General features: G+C 44.4%; 1 long non-coding RNA gene across 1 annotated transcript in view; it reads left to right on the top strand.

Annotated features, from left to right (window-relative positions):
• Window positions 1-14,654, top strand: part of LOC115472618 — a 51,319-nt gene that overhangs the window by 13,847 nt on the left and 22,818 nt on the right. The window contains exon 2 of the long non-coding RNA XR_003942526.1: window positions 10,549-10,683. This is a non-coding gene — a long non-coding RNA (uncharacterized LOC115472618). The remainder of the gene's footprint in view (window positions 1-10,548; window positions 10,684-14,654) is intronic.

Raw genomic sequence — 14,654 nt, 5'->3', positions numbered from 1 at the left:
AAAGGACGTCAGAAAACACATCAAATAAAAAAAATTAAAAAAGGATCGGGAGGGGGCAAGGGCGCTCATCAGGAGCGTCCTGTATGGACGGCCTTGCCCCCCCCCCCCCCGCTGCTCCCCACTTTCCGCCGCTCCCCCCCCCCCCGAAAAAGCAAAATGCTAGCTGCCCCGGTCCCCCTCCCTTCCTGTTCCTGTGTTCTGCAGAGCTAACTCCACCTCCCGTCATTCTTTCGCCCTGTGCCCCGCCCCCGCTGCCCCCCTTGAGGTCGACTACGCCGCTCCCCCCCTCCACCGAGACCCCCCTCCCTATTAACGACCCGAGCAGCGCCTCTCACCTCTTTCAGAAGCGCTGCACAGGCAGGAAGATCTATTGTGTTGGTTGTAGAGTCTCCATGACGTCTCTTCTTCCCTGGCCTAGGCCCCGCCTCCTTCTGACGTAAGTAACCTACGTCAGAAGGAGGCGGGGCCTGGGCCAGGGAAGAAGAGACGTCATGGAGACTCTACAACCAACACAATAGATCTTCCTGCCCGTGCAGCGCTTCTGAAAGAGGTGAGAGGCGCTGCTCGGGTCGTTAATAGGGAGGGGGGTCTCGGTGGAGGGGGGGAGCGGCGTAGTCGACCTCAGGGGGGGCAGCGGGGGCGGGGCAAGGTGCAAAAGAATGACGGGAGGCGGAGTTAGCTCTGCAGAACACAGGAACAGGAAAGGAGGGGGACCGGGGCAGCCAGCTAGCATTTTGCTTTTTCGTGGGGGGGGGGGGGGGCGGCGGAAAGTGGGGGGCAGCGGGGGGGGGGGGGGCAAGGCCGTCCATACAGGACGCTCCTGATGAGCGCCCTTGCCCCCTCCCGATCCTTTGTTTTTGGATTTTGCTGACCGGGTAGCCACGTGTATGTGTTGTGGCTTTTTTTTTTGTTTGTTTTTACGTTTGCAGCATGCGCAGAGCAGCCAGCAAAACGCTTGGCTGTTCTGCGCATGATTTAGGGGCCGATTACCGATGTGTATTGTGATTCTTTGATACATTGTACGTTTGAATACCGATCTGAGCATGTGTGACTTTTTTTTTTGGTGCATTCTTCGTTTTTTAAAAATCGTTAGGGACTTTAACGATTTTGATTTTTTTACGTTTGGTTGCTGCATCTGCCTCTTAGTTTTAAACATATATTAGCTATTTTGCCTTCCTTCTAGTAAGGTCTGAATTAAAGAAACCCAAGAATGTATTAATTTTTAATCTATTTGTATTGTACTTATCATATTAATTTTGAGTTTTTGTGTTTTATTTGTAATTTTTTTGTATATGTTATAAATTGCCCCAGAATCTTAGAGGATATGGTTATAAATAAACGCAGTTTCCTCCCTGTTTAGTTGAGCTCCATAATGGTAGGAGTGACTCAGGTGGTTTTTGTACAGTATTTTAACAGATAACCCTCACCCACCAACCTACACGCACACAAAAAAGAAAGCCTAGTCACTGTACTGACTTGATTTTTGGAAATTAGTTTGCACTACTGCAAGTGGCCTAGTGGTTAGAGCACTGGGCTTGACAGCCAGAGGTGGCCGGTTCAGCTCCCACTGCTGCTCCTTGTGACCTTGGGCAAGTCACCTAACCCTCCATTACCTCAGGTACAAACTTAGATTGTGAGCCCTCCAGGGGCAGGGAAATGTAACTCACCTTGAGCTACTACTGAAAAAGGTGTGAGCAAAGTATTAAAAAAAAAAAAAAAATATATATATATATATATATATATATATATATAATCCCCTGGTAAACTGGGTATATGGATTTCCCCAGGGGATTACTAGAACTGGTTTTGAAGAACTCTCCAGATTTACTGTGGGGAAGGGACAGTATGAGGGTGAAGAACCCAGCCCAGAGGGAGACAACAGATGTCATAGTTGGAATGCCGTTTGAATGTTGTACACCCTGCCAGGACCCATGAGGAGAGGGGTTATACTGATCAGGCCCAATAACCTAAGGCTGACCAAAGAGATAGCTGCTGTTCATAAAAACACTAACTGTGAGAAGAGCCTGTTCAGCGCCTCTGAAGGAGTAGGACAGACAGGGAGGTCCGATCCTGAGTGGGTCCGGCGGCTGGGTGAAAGCCAGCGGGAGAGGTTGCCGCAGAAGGAGCAGGAAGCCACAGCTTTGGATTGTTCTACCAGAAAGGATGGGTATTGGAGGACTGGTTGATACTGTAAATAGCCTAGAATTTATTAAAGAGACTGTTAATTCAGTAGTTAGAACTTTCACCAAAAGTCTTGGACTACCAGAAAAACCTCTTTCAGCAAAGTTAACTGTTTGTTAAAGAAAAGTATGACGTTTGGATAACTACCTGTTGCAGTGTTCTAGTAAACTTAAGTTTTGTTTGCATTCAAATATAAAATCTGGAGTGAAGATTTTTTTTTGGAGTGTGAGTGAAGACTATTAAAGGGAATAATTACAAGTGTGGCTTAAAACTCAGTGGCCTACTGGGATCAAGCCCTGCCCTGCCTTCGCCCAGCTCAGTAAATGCAGAACTAATGTTTATGGCCTTGTTTTCGGGTGCCTGACCCAAAGAGTTAGCAGGTGCCCAGAACTTGTGGTGAGACCAGGGTTACAACAAGTCTGTAGCCCAGCCAGGAGTGGAGGAGTGGCCTAGTGGTTAGAACACCAGTCTTGCAATCCAGAGGTGGCCAGTTCAAATCCCACTGCTGCTCCTTGTGATCTTGGGCAAGTCACTTAACCCTCCATTGCCTCAGGTACAAACTTAGATTGTGAGCCCTCCTGGGACAGAGAAATATCCAGAGTAACTGAATGTAACTCACCTTGAGCTACTACTGAAAAAGGTGTGAGCAAAATCTAAATAAATAAATAAAATAAAACTGTATTGTCCTGCAAGTGATAACTGAACTCTTCAGCACTGACAGAAACAGGTAGTTGCATTGTTGATCACTGGGGAGTGCTTGAACTTTATGCAAAGTAGGGGGTGGTAGAGTTCATTGTGTAATACACAATCACACCAGGTGTTCGGCTCTGTGCTGGAGCAGGCAGAGAAATGTAGGTATGGTAATGTTTGGCAAGTTCTTAGTCTTGGTCACTTGCTTGAGTAGGTTTTCAGTTAATTTTCTACCACGGCTGTCTTACAGTTTCAAACTTCTTAATTACAAGAAGGAAAAAATCTTTATGGCACACTGAGAGTTGTTCTTTTACTCCAGAGCTAGAATTGTCTTCCCACTCTGATTCACCTTCAGACTCTGGATGTCATTTTTTAATGTGAACTCCTGTCCATGGAAGCAAATACCCTGATAATATTTTGACCTTTGACTTTTTATCTTTTGCTTGGAAAATACGATTTGTGCCCGTTCTAGGTCAGTTTATGTCTGAAAGCTAGTGGAAGAGGCACAGATTTCCCTTATGCATTCAGGATCCCTTCCCCCCATTGCAGCAAAAAGGGCTATGCTGTATAAATCTAGGGAGGTTCCAGCCAGATGTGCAGGAACTGAAGGCAGGAACATGCCAGATGTGGTTGATGTCATCAGAGGAGATGTACATCCTGGAAGAAGTAGTTACATGAGGGAAATGATGTATTTCCTGGCTAAAGGCTCAATGAAGCTAGGAGGATTTTTTTTTCTGTTTGTATATGTTATCTCACATGACTACTAATTCTCTCTGAATAATTTTTAAATACTTCCAGATTTTGCATAATCAATATGTCTTTCTCATTAGATCTAATCTTTAAATTTTAGGAGTAATATTGGATAGCACCTTATCTCTTGAGTCTCACACTATTTTCTGATCAAAAAGTTTTTTTTTTTTAAATCTAAGAAAACTAAGGCAGATTAGAAATTATCTAGATTTCGCTCAGTTTCAACTTGTGGTTCAATTCTTAATTTTGTCACACTTGAATTATTGCAATTTGCTATATGTTGGATACCCAGATAAACTAAGAAAAAAAAAAAAAGATGCAAACATTACAAAACACCACAGCTAGGCTATTGTGTTTAGCTAATAAATTTGAGAGTGTTACTCCATTGTTTGTAAAGTTACATTGGCTTCCAATTGAGGACAGAACTAATTTTAAAATTTCTACAATGGTTTTTAACATTTTTCATGGAGAAGTGCCGTCATATATGAGTGAACTGTTAAACTTTCCTTCAGACCAGAGTAATGTATGTTTGAGAGATCATTGTAGATTACATTTTCCAGGCAATACAGAATTATGTTACTTATATATTTTGGTGTGAGGGGGTTTATAGAGCACTGCTCCTCACCCTTAAGAAAAGTCCTTCTCTAACTAGCCTGGGCCACCTTAAGAGCACTGATCCTGCCCTGGGAGGAAGTGAATTTGGAGGGGCGGAGTCAATACCTGGGATTAAGGTTAAGGAGGCCCAGGGAAGGAAGGACTGAAGCCCAAGTTTATACCTTTACTAAAAGCATATAGGTGCTGTGACCTGGCTGAGATAAGCCAACTTTGTTTTGTTTTAAGACTTGCAAGCCTTGCTGAGGACCCGAGTCTCAGAAGACCAGAGAATTATGTTGTGGGCAGGGCAGAAATGATTTGTAGTAGTAGTAGGACTACTCAAGACTGTTATTAAACCAGAGAAATGATTGCATCTGAGGTTCTTGGCCTGTGAGGTAACAGGTAACAAGTCCTAGGGCTCAGGTGAATAAAGTGTTTACTTTCGCAATTATATACCTTGTCTGGCTGAGTTATGCCCAGGGCCACCCCAATAACCCTTAGCTGGGGTCTCACAGTTGGAAATGACTTTTGGTTTTCAAGCTGCTAAAATATGGAATCAGTAACCTTATCCTTTAAGATCTGAAGTGATCTACAGGATCATTAAAAAAAAAAAAAACAACTTAAAACTCATCTTTTTCAAAAATATGTTATAGAAAAATGTAAAATGTGATGCTCAAGATTATGTCTGTTTGATAATTAATGTTATTTTAAAGAAGGATTGAATGTAATTCCAAGGTATTCCTAGTTTTCTTTTTGTTAACCGCAATGATCTGTTATATCTTGAATGGCTTGGTATTCTATTCTTTAATTTTATGGCGTTCTTTTCTGTTTTTGCTTTGGATATTTGGATTGTAAACCACTCTGATATTGATATGAGAGTGGTATATCAAGTATTTTAAACTATTAAAGTGATTTTCAACCAGTGAACTGAAAAAATGAGATACAATAACTTGTATGTCTGAAGACCCGTTTTAAGATGCGATACATATGTGGTGTAGATTTTTAGGGCCGTTTCTGATTGACTTTGCTTTCATAGGTCGACTCGTGGGATCCCATCAAAAACCTTCTCTCAACAACCTTAATAACAACCTTAATTGAGCATGAAATTACAAAATGTAAAAAAAAAAACAAATTTCCTTATGGTATATATAAGTTTTCTAAGCATTTTATGTGCATGTTACATGGCCTTCTGAGCATTGCTTAGCCTCAGTGTGTGTGGAAGTACTTTTATCTGCTAGAAGTGTGAGTTCTCCCTCACTATGCACATGTATCTACGCGGATAAGAGCATATCCTGTGAAAAGAGTGCCTGGGATTTCAGCTGCTGAGAAAGGGGCATTCCCAGGGAATATACATACATCGATGGACTGTCCCCTTCCTTTTCTGTGAGTATCTGATCTAATTTAGTAATAAGGTCCCTAATTAGTCTCTTTCATCTCCAGATTAATTGTGTGATACTCATACTATTTGCACATTATTTAACTTTGAACCTGTGCTATTCACAGAGTGTAATAAAACTTAAAACAGATGATGCTAGGCTGCGTAGAGAGGGGCATAACCAGCAGAAGAAAGGAGATGTTGATGCCCCTCTACAAGTCATTGGTGAGACCCCACTTGGAGTATTGTGTTCAGTTTTGGAGGCCGTATCTTGCTAAAGGTGTAAAAAGACTGGAAGCGGTGCAAAGAAAAGCTATGAAAATGGTATGGGATTTGCGTTACAAACCATACGAGGAAAGACTTGCTGACCTGAACATGTATACCTTGGAGGAAAGGAGAAACGGGTGATATGATACAGATGTTCAAATATTTGAAAGGTATAAATCCGCATACTAACCTTTTTCGGAGACGGGAAGGCAGTAGAACTAGAGGACATGAATTGAGATTGAAGGGGAGCAGACATGTCAGGAAGTATTTTTTAACGGAGGGGGTGGTGGATATGTGGAATGCCCTCCCGCGGGAGGTGGTGGAGATGAAAACGGTAATGGAATTCAAACATGCGTGGGATAAACACAAAGGAATTCTGTTTAGAAGGAATGGTTCCATGGAATCTTAGCGGAGATTAGGTGTTGACGCCGGTAATTGGGAAACAAAATGGGAGCTGGGCAGACTTCTACAGTCTACGCCCTGATCATGATTGAATAGATAGGGATGGGCTGGAGTGTACATTTTAAGGGGCTTCGATGTTAGCTTCAGAACTTAGTACAAGAACAGTACTGGGCTGACTTCTACGGTCTGTGCCCTGAGAAAGGCAAGGACAAATCAAACTTGGGTATACATATAAAGTATCACATACCATATAAAATGAGTTTATCTTGTTGGGCAGACTGGATGGACCATACAGGTCTTTATCTTCCGTCATTTACTGTGTTACTATATGATTACAAAAGAACTGGGTAATACAGGACAATTGCGTTTCCTTTCTACTTGCAGGGCCCAATAGAAGGATTAATCAAAGATGATACACAGGAGGTTTCCTTCTTCAGATGTCTCCTGTGTGTTCTGGCAACTCACATTCGATCACTTGCAGGCTCATTTTCGAAAGAGAAGAACGTCCATCTTTCAACATAAATCGGAAGATGGATGTCCATCTCCCAGAGACGTCCAAATCGGTGTAATCGAAACCCGATTTTGGACATCTCCAACTACAGTCTATCGCAAGGACGTCCAGATTTCAAGGGGGCATGTCGGAGACGTAGCGAAGGCGGGTCTTGGGCATGCCTAACACTTGGACGTCTTTGACCCATAATCGAAAAAAGCAAGGATGTCCATGACATGACGAACACTTGGACCTTTTCACCCTGATGTGTTTTTTTTTACGAATAAGGCACTCCCCCAGTGGTAACTAACCCCTCCCACCCTCAAAAACATCCTTAAAAATATTTTGTGCCAGTCTCAGATATACTCAGGTCCATGACAGTGCATGAAAGTCCCTGGAGCAGTTTTATTGGCAGACCCAGGCTCATACCCCCCCCCCCTACCTGTTACATTTGTGGAGGAAACAGCGAGCTCTCCAGACCTACTTATCTTTGCATCTACATTTGTTGTAATTATGTTCAATCAGTGGAGCTTTTTTTTCTGAACAGTGATTGAAAATAGGTTCTAACTGAGTGGCTGGATTTGAGCGCTTTTCACTTGACTTTTTTTCTTCACTTTGAATTGATAACTAGAGTACTGGACTATCTTTCTTTACAAATTTTGAGCTTTACTTAATTGTATTTCAGCTGTTTTCCCTGTTATTTGTTTTGTTTGTTGTGATTTCTTTTTTTTATAGCAATAATTTTTATTATATTTTCAAATGAATAACAAATTAATAATCCGTTCATCAAAACATTCAATAGAGATTGGGTACAACAGATAATATGTAATTTTAAACGTAAGTTTCTTTACAAGAGAAAAAGCATGGTATGATATCAAAACTTCAAAAATAGGTATATGAGAAAAGTCTGGCAAAAACCAAACATCTAGATATTAGTAGGCCACCCCTATCCAATTTGCTTTACACTGCTGGAATGATGCCTTGCTGAAACATATGTCATTGATATCCTTCCTGAGTCTACAAAGAGAGCATCCACACATATGCAGTGTCAGCCAGGTGAGTTACCAGCATTGCAAAACTTGGTTATTTCAAAAGGCATGCAACAGTGAGTGAGACGGCTCTGTCGGATGCCGGCATTTGGAAGATAGTAGATTTAACAATGTATTGAAGGTAGATATGGTTTTATGTAATTTTCTTGCACGTGTGTTCCTCTTTTCTATCATTTATTGTATTTCTTTTCCTATGCTTTCTGTTTTTTTATTTGTAAACCACTGCAATCTGTTTGCAGCTTCAGAGGTATATCAAGCTTTGAATAAATAAATAAGAACATACAGTTAGAGTCCATTAATCTTCTTCGCAGATTTCTATGGAGCCTGTAGGAGGGTTACTGGTCTAGTTTGTACAGCTGGTGTTAGGAATACTGGGGCGTAGAGTAGAAATTAAGGAGTAAGTGCAGCCAGTACTAGGTGCTCTGAGGTTCTTCCTCAGTGACGTCACTCTGCTTCAATGGGCCCTTGCAGTACTGGGGGATCTGGGCTATGCTTAACCTACTTGTCACCCAACCTCAGAGAATGGGGCCCTTAATGTAAATGAGCCATATTAGCCAATTGTGAAAGAGATGCATATGCTCTAACAATATTACTAATGTATCAGAAGAAGAGTCACTGTGAGTTACAAAACTTCTGCATTACTCTACCCCTTATTTTGGAAGGGATTTTGGTCACAGCTTTTCCAGTAGTAGCTCATGGTGAGTTACATTCAGGTGGCTTATTTTCAAAAGAGAAGGACGCCCATCTTTGACACAAATCGCAAGATGGGCGTCCTCACAGGATCGCCCAAATCGGCATAATCAAAAGCCGATTTTGGGCGTCAACTGCATTCCGTCACGGGGGACGACCAAAGTTCACGGGGGGGGGGGGTGTCGGAGGCGTAGCGAAGGCGGGACTGGGGCGTGCTGTGATATCCCCCTTCTCACCCAGGGTGACCTGGTTCTTAATATGCAAATCATATGCAGATTAGTGGGCTACCCCTTCTCACTCAGGGTGACCTGGTTTCCACTCCCCAAATTAAGCAGGTCTCCCCAACTGCATATATCTCAGGCAACTCTTTATTCCAGCCCCTGGGCACACTTCTTCTAGCCTAACACTTTATACTTTCATAGGTCTTCGCCCTGAGCCTCCCCACACAGATACATGGGCTCAGTACTATGCCAATACTTTGGGGACTCTCAACCCCAGGCTTTGCAGCCTACTTCTCTTAGTACTTCGGACACACAGTCCCTCTTTGAACACACAGTGCTAGACACACAGTCTTTTCTTCTTGGACACACAGTCCCTCTTTGAACACACAGTTCTAGACACACAGTCAAACTCTAATGCTTTAGGGACTTCTTACCCCAGGACTTTCAGCCTGTTGATCTCCTTTGGACACCCAGTCCACCTCCAAGTCCATAAGGTTAGCCAGTATCTTTCAGGGGCTCTCTCTTCTTCTGCCGCTAGCTCACTTCCCTCCATTCACAACTCAGGTGGGGTATAAAGTGGTTAATTAGCCACCCAGGACCCAGCCCATAATCTCCTGCACCTGTGGGCCTCCCAGGGCTCTCCCCGGTCCTAGCGACCTCCATCTTCTTCTAGCGCCCTCTAGTGGCCTACACCGTATAGGACACCCCCTTACTTATCACAGTGCCTAACACATGGGTGTCCTCGACCGATAATGGAAAAAAGAAGGGCGTCCCTGACGAACACTTGGATGACTTTGCCTGGTCCTTTTTTACTTATGACCAAGCCACAAAAATGTGCCCAAAATGACCACCGGAGGGAATCGGGGATGACCTCCCCTTACTCCCCCAGTGGTCACTAACCCCCTCCCACCCTCAAAAAATATCTTTAAAAATATTTTTTCCAGCCTCTATGCCAGCCTCAAATATCATACTCAGGTCCATTGCAGCAGTATGCAGGTCCCTGGAGCAGTTTTAGTGGGTGCAGTGCACTTCAGGCAGGCGGACCCAGACCCATCCCCACACCACCTGTGTTGGTAAATGTGAGCCCTCCAAAACCCACCACAAACCCACTGTACCCACATCTAGGTGCCCCCCTTCACCTCTAAGGGCTATGGTAGTGGTGTACAGTTGTGGGGAGTGGGTTTTGTGGGGGTGGGGGGCTCAGCACACAAGGTAAGGGAGCTATGTACCTGGGAGCAATTTCTGATGTCCACTGCAGTGCCCCCTAAGGCCTTAGCATGTCAGGGGGACCAGTGCAGTACGGATGCTGGCTCCTCCCACGACCAAAGGGCTTGGATTTGGTCATTTCTGAGATGGGCGTCCTCGGTTTCCATTATCACCAAAAATCGGGGATGACCATCTCTAAGGACGACCATCTCTAAGGTCGACCTAAATTTCACGTCCCCTTCGTCGGGACGTCCTGCGAGGACATCCTCAGGAAAACTTGGGCGCCCCTTTCGATTATGCCCCTCCATGTATTTTCCTGTCTCTGGAGAGCTTACAATCTAAGGGCCCCTTTTTAGTAAGCCGCACTAGAGGCATACTAGCGTTTTTAGTGCACGCTAACTGTGTAGATGCTCATATTATTCCTATGGTTAGCGCACGCTACTTTTTAGCATGCGCTACAAGCGCTAGGGCACCGTAGTAAACAGGGTCCTTAGTCTGTACCTGGGAAAATGGAAGGTTGAGTGACTTGCCCAAGATCACAAGGAGTGGTAGTGGTGGATCTGAATCCTGGCTTCCACTGTTCTGACCATTAAGCTACTCTTTGTCTTGGTATTCCTTTATATATTCTCACAGGCTTTCTTCTAACTCCTGCTTCAGATATGCTCTCAGACACAAGATAGAACAATGAATGGTTTAGCTATGGTCTCTAGCACAGACATTCAACATGATACTACAGCCTTCTGTAAGAACCACCTCACAGGCAAAGAGGTAAGATTTCATTGCTGGGGAGGGAGGGATGCAGCTTCACCATATGGCTAATCCAGTGCTGGTGTTAGGGGGATGCAAACAGGGCAATTGCCCTGGACCCTCAGGCTACAGGGAGTCTCAAGCTTACCTGAAGCTAAAGAACATACAGCCTGCTGATGAGGTTTGTGTCCCCTCCCAAATGTCTGCCCTGGGCCCCAACATATTTAACACCAGCCCTGGGCAAACCTGGCAGCCTAGAGATTGTACTTAAGATCTTGAGCTAAATGAAAAATGTTAAGATTCAGAAAAGAGCTGAAGGCAGAAAGAGCAGATATTTATTTTATATTATTTTATTTATTTCAGCACATATGACTAGAGGGGCAAAGCCTCTCTATTGACCTTTCCTAGCACTGTCTTCCCTTTTGCTTTGGAGCTGTGTCCTTCCACATTCCTGGGTTTGAAGGGGGTTGGGGGGGGGGCTGTCAGAAGCTGCCATTGCACCACATTAGAGTCGCTAGTATAGGCTCATCACCCAGACAAGGGATCAATAACTAATTTCACCGCAGCAGCACGAGTGCTTTTCCAATAATTGTTGGCTAGCAGCTGAGAATGAGGCTCACTCTAAGTTGTGCCTGATCAATCCACTCCTTCCTCTGGGGGCCCCAGAGTAAAACTGTCTTCTTCTTTCTCTTTTCTCCTGTTCCTTTTCAGTTTCTCCTCCCCTTTGTTTTCTTGTTTTCGCTGTGGTTGTGGAAAGGCTGTTCACAGTAGCAGGTCTGGGCTTGTTCTTGGAATCCTACAGGGCTGGCTGGAAAGGGAGGCAGCAGAGGAGAATGCAGACAGGGCAGTAGAGCACTGAGGCAGGACTGGCACATTATAACTTTAATTAAACTGCTGTTATAATTACTATCATCTTGAACTTTAGATTGATGACATGTAAATGATGGCAGATGATGGAATCAAGATTGTCCCTGTCTCAGTGGCGCAGCAGGGGGAGCTGCCACCCTGGGCGGGGCGGTTCGCCGTTGCACCCCGCAGCACGATGACATCCCCCCCCTCGGTGCATCGACACCCCCCTCCCCCCCGACCAGCTCCCGCACCCTACCTTTAAAAAGAATGTCAGAATCCAAGGCGAGGCGCAGCCCCTCGCGCCTGCCCTGCACATAAAAGAAATGTGGACCGTCGGGCCTTCTCTCACTCTGCCTGTCCCGCCCTTGCGGAAATAGGAAGTTGCGTCAGCGGAGGGCGGGACAGACAGAGCGAGGGAAGGCCCGACGGTCCACATTTCTTTTACGTGCAGGGCAGGTGCGAGGCGCTGCGCCTCACCTCGAATTCCGATATTCTTTTTAAAGGTAGGGTGCAGGAGCTGGTCGGGGGGTGTCGATGCGCCGAGGGGGGGAGCTGGCAGGGAGCACCCCCCCCTGAGCTGATACCTGGGGCGGACCGCCCCTCCCGCCCCCCCTGCTACGCCACTGCCCTGTCTAAAGGTGTCTCTGAACCACTTCTGCTTCCTTCCTCTTTGGTTCTCTTCTGTTCTAGAGAGATGAGGTTACAATATCCCATAGCTAAACCTTCCCCCCCCCCCCTCATATCTCACTCTCAGTCTTTTCATTTAATTTATTAACATTCATATACTGTATGGCGATAGGTGATTCAAAATGGTTCACATCTCCAAAGCATGTTTAAATCATTGCAAAGTGTTTATTTCCACTACCTCTGTTGGTAGCTGATTTAGTTGGAAACAATTTTTATTGATGACAATATAGCATAAACAATACAAGAATGCATTCCAAATGTTCAGATTAACAGCATTATCAAACACAAATAGGACAACATTTGTCTGGAGAAGATAAGACTAGATCGTCATCATTTCTATTTATATAGAAAGAAACCTATTCCCCACCTCCAAGCCCATCCCCCCATTTCCTCCTACCCCAAAACATAACTAGGCCTAGATGAAGTCATAGCTTATTCCTCAATGGAAAACAAACAAAAAACAACTGACCAGAATACCGGGTTCCTTCAAGTCTCCTGGAACCAGTCAAGTTCAAATAATATCCCTTCTGTACCCTTCCCTCTACTCGCCCCCAGGACCCCTATATCCCACCCTCATTTCATATGCTGCCTCTGCAATATCTTTATAAGCGCTGTTTATTTAATAACGAGCTAAAACCCAGAGATGTCAGTGTGTACCTAAACTCCTCTCAAATGACCAAAAACCTCTGTGTATGTTTAGGAGAGGAAGATGCGTCCTGAGCCTCCCACATGGCCAAGGCATGCACCTGATTCTGCCAACTCCAGAGCAATGAAGTTTCTGCAGATACCCAAGCAGATACCCAAGCCTCAATTTTTGAAAAAAAGTAATTTTACCCTTCCCGCCCAAAGTCTCAATATTCACAATTCACAACAAATAAGTCTGTGGAAGTAAAGAAATTGTCATACGAAGGGTATGTCCTAGGTACCGATGGAGTTCATTCCAAAAAAGCTGTATCTTTCTACAGCTCCAAGCCGAATGATAGAAGGAATTATCCTCTGCAGCACACTTAGTGCAGTGGGTGTAAGCCCCACATGAATTAGTTGCAGTTGGGAAGTATATGCTCTATATATGAATCTAAAATGTGTTTCTTGTAATGTAGACGTTTTCACTAGTTGTGGCGTTTTCCGCAGAACTACAGGCATCTTCCAATTCTGCAAGGGGGTACCCAGGTCCTGCTCCCATCTCTCTCATAACCAGTCATACTCCTTCCCCACTTGACTACTTGCCTTGTGAAGGCCCACAATAGATAGTCTCTCTTCTGCCAAGGAGCTAAAAAACACGCACGTATTTTCTCCTCCATCTTTGCCCCAAGCACCGGTCATGATAAACTATTATAGTAATGTTCATTGTGCCCTCTGGAGTAAGCACTTGTTCTAAAAGATGCAGTCACCTAGCCTCCCATCTAACAAAAGCATTGTTTTCCTGTTCATGCACGAAATCAAGATTACCACGAAGGGGCGGTTGATTAGTACTATGCGAATTTCCCCCCAGCAGGCTGACCAAGAAGTTCCATGCCTCACTTAGGGGATGAAGAAGCACACTTAAACCCCAAGGACGTGGAATCATCCAATAGGAAGCTTGCAGTAAGGAAAGGAAATGGAGAGAATAAAGCTAATTCGTAGTTGATAGGAGTGTAGTCCTGACTTCCAGTAATCCAATCAGATAGATGTCGCCAGAGGAATGCAATATTATATAGCGTAATATGATAAAGGTAATGTATACCAGGCTTTCAGTTGGTGTCTGGTCTCTTCCAAGAACTGGGAAACGTTTACAGAATGCAGATCCCTAGAGTTCACACCCAACTGCACACCCAGATAATGAAACGTGCCAGTCACCCAGCAAAGAGGAAAAGCATTCCCCCAAAGTCACTTAACCGCTGCATCAGATGGCAGCGCTACCAACTTCTGGAGGTTCAGCTTGAAACCTACAAAATCTCCATATTCCAAGAGGTGTACCAAGAGATCATCTGCGAAAGCAGCCAGTTTGAAACAATGGGCCCCCAGGGCCACCCCCTTAATCTCTGGATTAGCATAGATATCTCTGATCAAAGTATCCAGTGTAAGGATAAATAATAATGAAGAGAGCGGGCAACCCTGGCAGGTTGAAGAATAGAGAAGGCATCTGACGTAAGCCATTGACCAACACCTTCACCCTAGGGTTAGCATATAGAGCTCGTATAAATCGGATAAAATTGTCCCCAAAGCCATATTTCTGTAGAGCTGATAACATTAAGTCCCATGTAACCCGGTCAAATGTCTTCTCTGCATCAAAGCTGACCAGCAGAGAAGGTAAAGACATTCACTCCCGGTGTGCCAGTGAGGTAAGGATTTTCCGAACATTTTTACAAACATTTGTAACCACAGAGCACCCCTTAACAAACCCTATCTGAGTCTCATGTAGAAGAGTAGGTAAAATACAGGCCATTCTGTTGGCCAAACCTTAGCAAGATTTTTGT

The sequence above is a fragment of the Microcaecilia unicolor genome, chromosome 6 (assembly GCF_901765095.1).
Source record: "Microcaecilia unicolor chromosome 6, aMicUni1.1, whole genome shotgun sequence".
Classification (NCBI taxonomy): domain Eukaryota; kingdom Metazoa; phylum Chordata; class Amphibia; order Gymnophiona; family Siphonopidae; genus Microcaecilia; species Microcaecilia unicolor.
The sequence above is the reverse complement of the archived record's forward strand: the minus strand, read 5'-3'. Positions and strand labels throughout refer to the sequence as shown.